This window comes from Electrophorus electricus, unplaced genomic scaffold (genome assembly GCF_041902795.1).
Source record: "Electrophorus electricus isolate QZ-2024a unplaced genomic scaffold, ASM4190279v1 Scaffold134, whole genome shotgun sequence".
NCBI lineage: Eukaryota > Metazoa > Chordata > Actinopteri > Gymnotiformes > Gymnotidae > Electrophorus > Electrophorus electricus.
In genome coordinates this window covers 137,036-143,914 of record NW_027658416.1, presented here as the reverse complement: position 1 = coordinate 143,914, position 6,879 = coordinate 137,036, and the positions used below count along the sequence as shown (strand labels likewise).

At 60.2% G+C, this 6,879-nt stretch overlaps 2 non-coding genes across 2 annotated transcripts; both read left to right on the top strand.

The window, feature by feature from the left end:
• The first annotated feature begins 3,447 nt into the window (after positions 1-3,447).
• Positions 3,448-5,286, top strand: LOC145654566 (18S ribosomal RNA). Its single transcript, XR_014120780.1, has one exon. It is a non-coding gene; the product is annotated as an 18S ribosomal RNA (ribosomal RNA).
• An 882-nt stretch (positions 5,287-6,168) lies between these two features.
• LOC145654578 (5.8S ribosomal RNA) lies at positions 6,169-6,322 on the top strand. The gene has a single exon (XR_014120791.1). It is a non-coding gene; the product is annotated as a 5.8S ribosomal RNA (ribosomal RNA).
• Positions 6,323-6,879: the final 557 nt, after the last annotated feature.

The window sequence follows — 6,879 nt, the reverse complement described above, 5'->3', positions numbered from 1 at the left end:
GCGGGGACGGTGGCGTGGGCAGCAGGGGGCGCTCCTGGCCATGCCCAGCGAGTTTCGTGCGAATCGGACCTGGTCCGGAAGAGATACGAAGGGAAAACTCATTACTCGTCGGGGTGGCACATCCAGGCTCTCGACCCTCCCAAAGCGTCCGACCAGGGTGCACCCTGCCGGGCATGGTTAGCCGCCAGCCCCCTTCCTGGAGGTCTGGTTGGCACGGGGTTTTGATTTATCGGTTTCATATCTCTGGGCTCCTTGGGAGCAGAAAGTCGGTTGAGGGCCCTTTGGAAAGAGCCGGGGCTGCCGTTTAACGCTGTCCAAGCGGCAGGCGAAGCGCACCCACCGTTTTTACGCTATGATTTTTTAAAACCGCCGGGGCGGCAAACACAGGGCCGGTCGGGTTTGAAGACGAATATCTCTTCGGCCCTTGGGAGGAGAGAAGCAGCGCGGGTCACCTTTGAACGCGCTCGCTGCCAGGAACGTCTGGCGTAAAAGTTTCGTGGGAATCGGACGTTCCTAGGCTGAGAAGCGAGCGCCCGCCCTCGGGCGGTCGGGGGCCCCTTTCTCATTCCCCGTCTGGGCTAAAAATACGAGGTCGGACCCGATGGACTCGGGAGACTGGAGAGTACCAGGGAGACCCTGGAAGCAGGCGACCCGACCCACGCTTCGCTGTCTCCTCGGCCCTCGGGAGTAGAAGCGCGGGGACGGTGGCGTGGGCAGCAGGGGGCGCTCCTGGCCATGCCCAGCGAGTTTCGTGCGAATCGGACCTGGTCCGGAAGAGATACGAAGGGAAAACTCATTACTCGTCGGGGTGGCACATCCAGGCTCTCGACCCTCCCAAAGCGTCCGACCAGGGTGCACCCTGCCGGGCATGGTTAGCCGCCAGCCCCCTTCCTGGAGGTCTGGTTGGCACGGGGTTTTGATTTATCGGTTTCATATCTCTGGGCTCCTTGGGAGCAGAAAGTCGGTTGAGGGCCCTTTGGAAAGAGCCGGGGCTGCCGTTTAACGCTGTCCAAGCGGCAGGCGAAGCGCACCCACCGTTTTTACGCTATGATTTTTTAAAACCGCCGGGGCGGCAAACACAGGGCCGGTCGGGTTTGAAGACGAATATCTCTTCGGCCCTTGGGAGGAGAGAAGCAGCGCGGGTCACCTTTGAACGCGCTCGCTGCCAGGAACGTCTGGCGTAAAAGTTTCGTGGGAATCGGACGTTCCTAGGCTGAGAAGCGAGCGCCCGCCCTCGGGCGGTCGGGGGCCCCTTTCTCATTCCCCGTCTGGGCTAAAAATACGAGGTCGGACCCGATGGACTCGGGAGACTGGAGAGTACCAGGGAGACCCTGGAAGCAGGCGACCCGACCCACGCTTCGCTGTCTCCTCGGCCCTCGGGAGTAGAAGCGCGGGGACGGTGGCGTGGGCAGCAGGGGGCGCTCCTGGCCATGCCCAGCGAGTTTCGTGCGAATCGGACCTGGTCCGGAAGAGATACGAAGGGAAAACTCATTACTCGTCGGGGTGGCACATCCAGGCTCTCGACCCTCCCGAAGTGTCCGACCAGGGTGCACCCTGCCGGGCTAAGAGAACAGCCAGGTGAACCCTGGAGGTTCCGAACTCCAGACCCCTGGACCCGACGGCTCAGTCCGCCTCAGGTGCACTACAGAGGTCCTCGGGCTGTCCCTGAGTGCATTAAAACGGAAATCAGAATTACTCCCCCGGGTGGCACTTCCAGGCTCTCGACCCTCCCAAAGTGTCCGACCAGGGTGCACCCTGCTGGGCATGGTTAGCCGCCAGCCCCCTTCCTGGAGGTCTGGTTGGCACGGGGTTTTGCAAATAGGTCCCGTCGGGTATATGGGAGAGCAAAGAGAATCAATGGGGTCCAAGCACTAAATTCATCCAGTGGCGTTCTCTGGAAGCCCAAGGGGAGTCCGAGGGGTGTTCGGCCGGCAAGGGGAGCTCTCCCTCGGACACATGATCAAACGCCTGTCCCCTACCGGAAAGTGGTGTGCTCTGGATGCCCCCCCCCCCCCCCCATCCCCCGAGGGGGGTGCTTATCCCGCGAGGGGAGCCCTCCTCGGGTTAAGTGAACCATCATGCCGATTCCCCTATGGAAGTGGGCACATCCAGGCACACAGTCTGCTTTGCTCTCCCCGACCCGAGTGCGTCTGTTGGGCTGAGTGTACGCCCAGGCAACTGGATCCAATGGCTCAGTCCGCCGCAGCGTGCTTCGACGATGGGTCGTACAGCCATGCCACCAGGGTGGGCGTGTTTGTAAATGTACCAGTGGATTCTCGTCGGCCTGCCACATCCATGGTATCGACCCACCAGGCCTGTCCGACCAGGGGTTGACCCTGGACGGGCACGGTCTGTGGTTTGGCCCTTGTCCTAGATGAAATCGGGCACGGGGTTTTCTGGCCAGGTACCATCGGGTTACTGGGAGAGCGGCTTCGGTCTCCAGGTGAGACCAATGGTGAAGCAGCACGAGGCAATGGAGAGCATGCAAAGCGATGGGGAAGCCATGCACGGCAATGGCCACGAAAAAAAAAAAAAAATCACCACGGAAGGAACGTGAAGAACAAGGAGGAGTGTAGTGACACTGCCCAAAGCTGCCCGGTGTTGCAGGGGTCTATTGGTGTGTTGCTTCCTTGTTTGGTAGAGTGGAGTACCAGACCCGCCAGGGGTAGGCAAACCATTCCCCCTACGGTAAGTGAGGAGCCAGCCATTTGACGAGCGGGTGTCCACGTGTACGGGTGCGAGCGCTATCCCCCCACACGGGGTTAGGCCACGGCCTTAGGTGGACGTCTGCCGACCAGCCCCGGCTGATCCAGAACTTCTGATGTGGAGAGCGGTTTTGACAGATCCTCCCTGGTTCTAGCGGGTCAAGCCTCTGATGGGGGGTGGGGGTTATTTGTAACCCATCCCAGAACTCTCTGGGGGAGACTCAGACGGCCAGTCTGTCTACTCAGTTGTCCTATACTGGTGTCTGTGGTTTGGGAGGAAGGGAGTGCCCTGCTTTGTTGGCCTCCTCTTCAAAACTACCTGGGCCCACGAATCACTCTTCTTGGTTACATCACGAAACGTAGGTTGAGCGAGGCTAGGGGGGAGGGAATTCGACGAGGTCTTTCCCTTGTCCCCCCACCAGCGGCCCACGAAAATCAAAACGGCGTGAAGAGAGGGAACGCCGAAAGCACCTGGAGTCGGCCGTCCGCACCTCCGGAGGAGGTGGACGGGGTACGGTGCGGGCATGACCGGATGGGACAGCTTTGCATCAAGGTGAGAGGTCGGCGTCCGAAGGCCAGAGGGCGGTGCGCGAGCACGTTTACACTGGCCGCGGAAGCTGTCCTGGGTAGCCCTGTATGGCGTCTGGACCTGACGGCGCACGCACTTACAACCCGCTGCTTCCTAGCCCCCGGAAGGGGAGGCGGATGTCACTCGTGGTTCATCCCAGACCACGGTGCAAACTACCTGGTTGATCCTGCCAGTAACATATGCTTGTCTCAAAGATTAAGCCATGCAGGTCTAAGTGCACACGGCCGGTACAGTGAAACTGCGAATGGCTCATTAAATCAGTTATGGTTCCTTTGATCGCTCCACACGTTACTCGGATAACTGTGGTAATTCTAGAGCTAATACATGCAAACGAGCGCTGACCCTTCGGGGGATGCGTGCATTTATCAGACCCAAAACCCATCCGGGGGGCTCGGGCCCCCCGGCCGCTTTGGTGACTCTAGATAACCTCGGGCCGATCGCGCGCCCTCCGCGGCGGCGACGTCTCATTCGAATGTCTGCCCTATCAACTTTCGATGGTACCATAGTCGGCTACCATGGTGACCACGGGTAACGGGGAATCAGGGTTCGATTCCGGAGAGGGAGCCTGAGAAACGGCTACCACATCCAAGGAAGGCAGCAGGCGCGCAAATTACCCATTCCCGACACGGGGAGGTAGTGACGAAAAATAACGATACAGGTCTCTTTCGAGGCCCTGTAATCGGAATGAGCGTATCCTAAACCCATGGGTGAGGACCCATTGGAGGGCAAGTCTGGTGCCAGCAGCCGCGGTAATTCCAGCTCCAATAGCGTATATTAAAGTTGCTGCAGTTAAAAAGCTCGTAGTTGGATGTCGGGAGTGGGCTGGCGGTCCGCCGCGAGGCGTGCCACCGCCTGTCTCAGACCCTGTCTCCCGGTGCCCCCCGGATGCCCTTGGCTGGGTGTCCGGACGGGGCTCGGAGCGTTTACTTTGAAAAAATTAGAGTGTTCAAAGCGGGCCCGCTTCTCGCCTGAATACCTGAGCTAGGAATAATGGAATAGGACTCCGGTTCTATTTTGTGGGTTTCCTGAACCAGGGCCATGATTAAGAGGGACGGCCGGGGGCATTCGTATTGCGCCGCTAGAGGTGAAATTCTTGGACCGGCGCAAGACGGACGAAAGCGAAAGCATTTGCCAAGAATGTTTTCATTAATCAAGAACGAAAGTCGGAGGTTCGAAGACGATCAGATACCGTCGTAGTTCCGACCGTAAACTATGCCGACCCGCGATCCGGCGGCGTTATTCCCATGACCCGCCGGGCAGCGTGAGGGAAACCACGAGTCTGTGGGTTCCGGGGGGAGTATGGTTGCAAAGCTGAAACTTAAAGGAATTGACGGAAGGGCACCACCAGGAGTGGAGCCTGCGGCTTAATTTGACTCAACACGGGAAACCTCACCCGGCCCGGACACGGAAAGGATTGACAGATTGATAGCTCTTTCTCGATTCTGTGGGTGGTGGTGCATGGCCGTTCTTAGTTGGTGGAGCGATTTGTCTGGTTAATTCCGATAACGAACGAGACTCCGGCATGCTAAATAGTTACGCGGCCCTCCGCGGTCGGCGTCAAACTTCTTAGAGGGACAAGTGGCGTTCAGCCACGCGAGATGGAGCAATAACAGGTCTGTGATGCCCTTAGATGTCCGGGGCTGCACGCGCGCCACAATGGTTGGATCAGCGTGTGCCTACCCTACACCGAGAGGTGCGGGTAATCCGCTGAACCCCATTCGTGATGGGGACTGGGGATTGCAATTATTCCCCATGAACGAGGAATTCCCAGTAAGCGCGGGTCATAAGCTCGCGTTGATTAAGTCCCTGCCCTTTGTACACACCGCCCGTCGCTACTACCGATCGGATGGTTTAGTGAGGTCCTCGGATCGGCCCCGCCGGGGCTCCTCGCGGGCCTTGGCGGAGCGCCGAGAAGTCGATCAAACTTGACTATCTAGAGGAAGTAAAAGTCGTAACAAGGTTTTCGTAGGTGAACCTGCGAAAGGATCATTAACGGGTAACGCTGTCCGGCGTGCCTCCTCTCCCGACCCCCTCGACTTCGCCGTCCCCCCGCGTCGGGGCCCAGGGTCGAAAGGGTCTTCGGGGTTGCTGTTACACGTGGTCGCTTGCAGGTCAGGCTGGACAGAAGGCATAAAGGAGGAGCCTAGTCCCTCCCACCCCTTCCTCGTCCTCCGCCTCTTCCTCCGCGTCGTCCTTCAGCACCCCCCCCCCGCAGGCCCCGGTATTCTCTGGGTTCCAGCGCGAGAGACGCGTCGTTCAAAAAACTCGGCGTCCCCGCTCGTCGGGCGAAGGCCGGTTTCCCCTCACCTTGCCGGCAGGAGAAGCGCCTGCGAGTCGAGCGGGTCGTACGGGTCCGTCCCGCGCCCTCCCTCTCGCTCGCACGGCCGCTGCCTCCGTCCACCGCGAGGGGTTTTCCTATTTTGTTGTCCTTGTCATTCATCCCCGTCCCCTTGCTCGCTGACGAGCGGACTTTCCGGGGGGGGTTGCGAGCGCTGCTCCTCGTGGGGCAGGCCATGGCCCTTCCTGTGTTCGTCCGCCCACCGGCGTCCTGGGGCGTGGTGGTGGTGGGTGGCGCAGCCGGTTCCCCTGCTTCTCTCTCTCAGAAAGGAGTCTCAGGGGGACCCCCGGCAGGTACCTAGGGCTTGGCCCACGCTACGTGAGTTCCACCCCTTTCGAGGGGTCGGACGGGGCGGGCGCGGAGGGCCGCGGTTCAAAGACTGACTCGTCTGCCACGTGGGGCGTGTGGGCAAAGCGCAACCCCGCGCCCGTTTCAACACTCGCAGACGGGGGCGCCTGACCGGTTGGTGAAACCTTTTAAACCTGTCTTTGTAGTCGTGGTGAAAGACCTAAACTGAGCCTGAAATAAAAGAGTACAACTCTTAGCGGTGGATCACTTGGCTCGTGCGTCGATGAAGAACGCAGCCAGCTGCGAGAACTAATGTGAATTGCAGGACACATTGATCATCGACATTTCGAACGCACATTGCGGCCCCGGGTCCATCCCGGGGCTACGCCTGTCTGAGGGTCGCTATTCCTATCTGTCGGACCTGCCTTCTCAGGCGGGACCGCGGTTGGAGGTTCGTAGGTGGGGGGGTGCCCCCTGGCCTCCGTCTTCCTAAAAGCAGACGGTTCCCGGTCGCTGTCTCGGTGAGATCCGGTCGGCGGGTTCGCTGCGGTTGAGTGCCCGTTCTCCGTGCACAAGCTTCTCCTCCCCCGCTTCGGTTCGTTTCGGTTCGTTTCGGCTCCGCTCCTGGCCTGGCCAGGAACGTGGTCCCCTGCGCCCGAGAAAGAAGCGAGCGTGGCTGCCGGTGGGTTCTCTCCGCTTTGGCTGCCCACGTTTTCGCTTCTTTTCTCACCCCCTGCGCAGGCGGATCACGGAAAGGTGTCTGTTCTGTTCCGTTACGTGCGCGAGCGGAGGGAGGTTGTTGTTACATGCGTTCCCCCCCCCCCTCCCCCGGTGGGGGGGGTGGGGGGGTCGGGGTTCGGGTGGCTCTGCCTCTGGCGTTTTCCTTACGGGCCGACCTGTCCGTGGCACGTCCGTGACGTCCCGACCTGTGTCCTCGTTAGCCCGGGTGAAAAGGGACT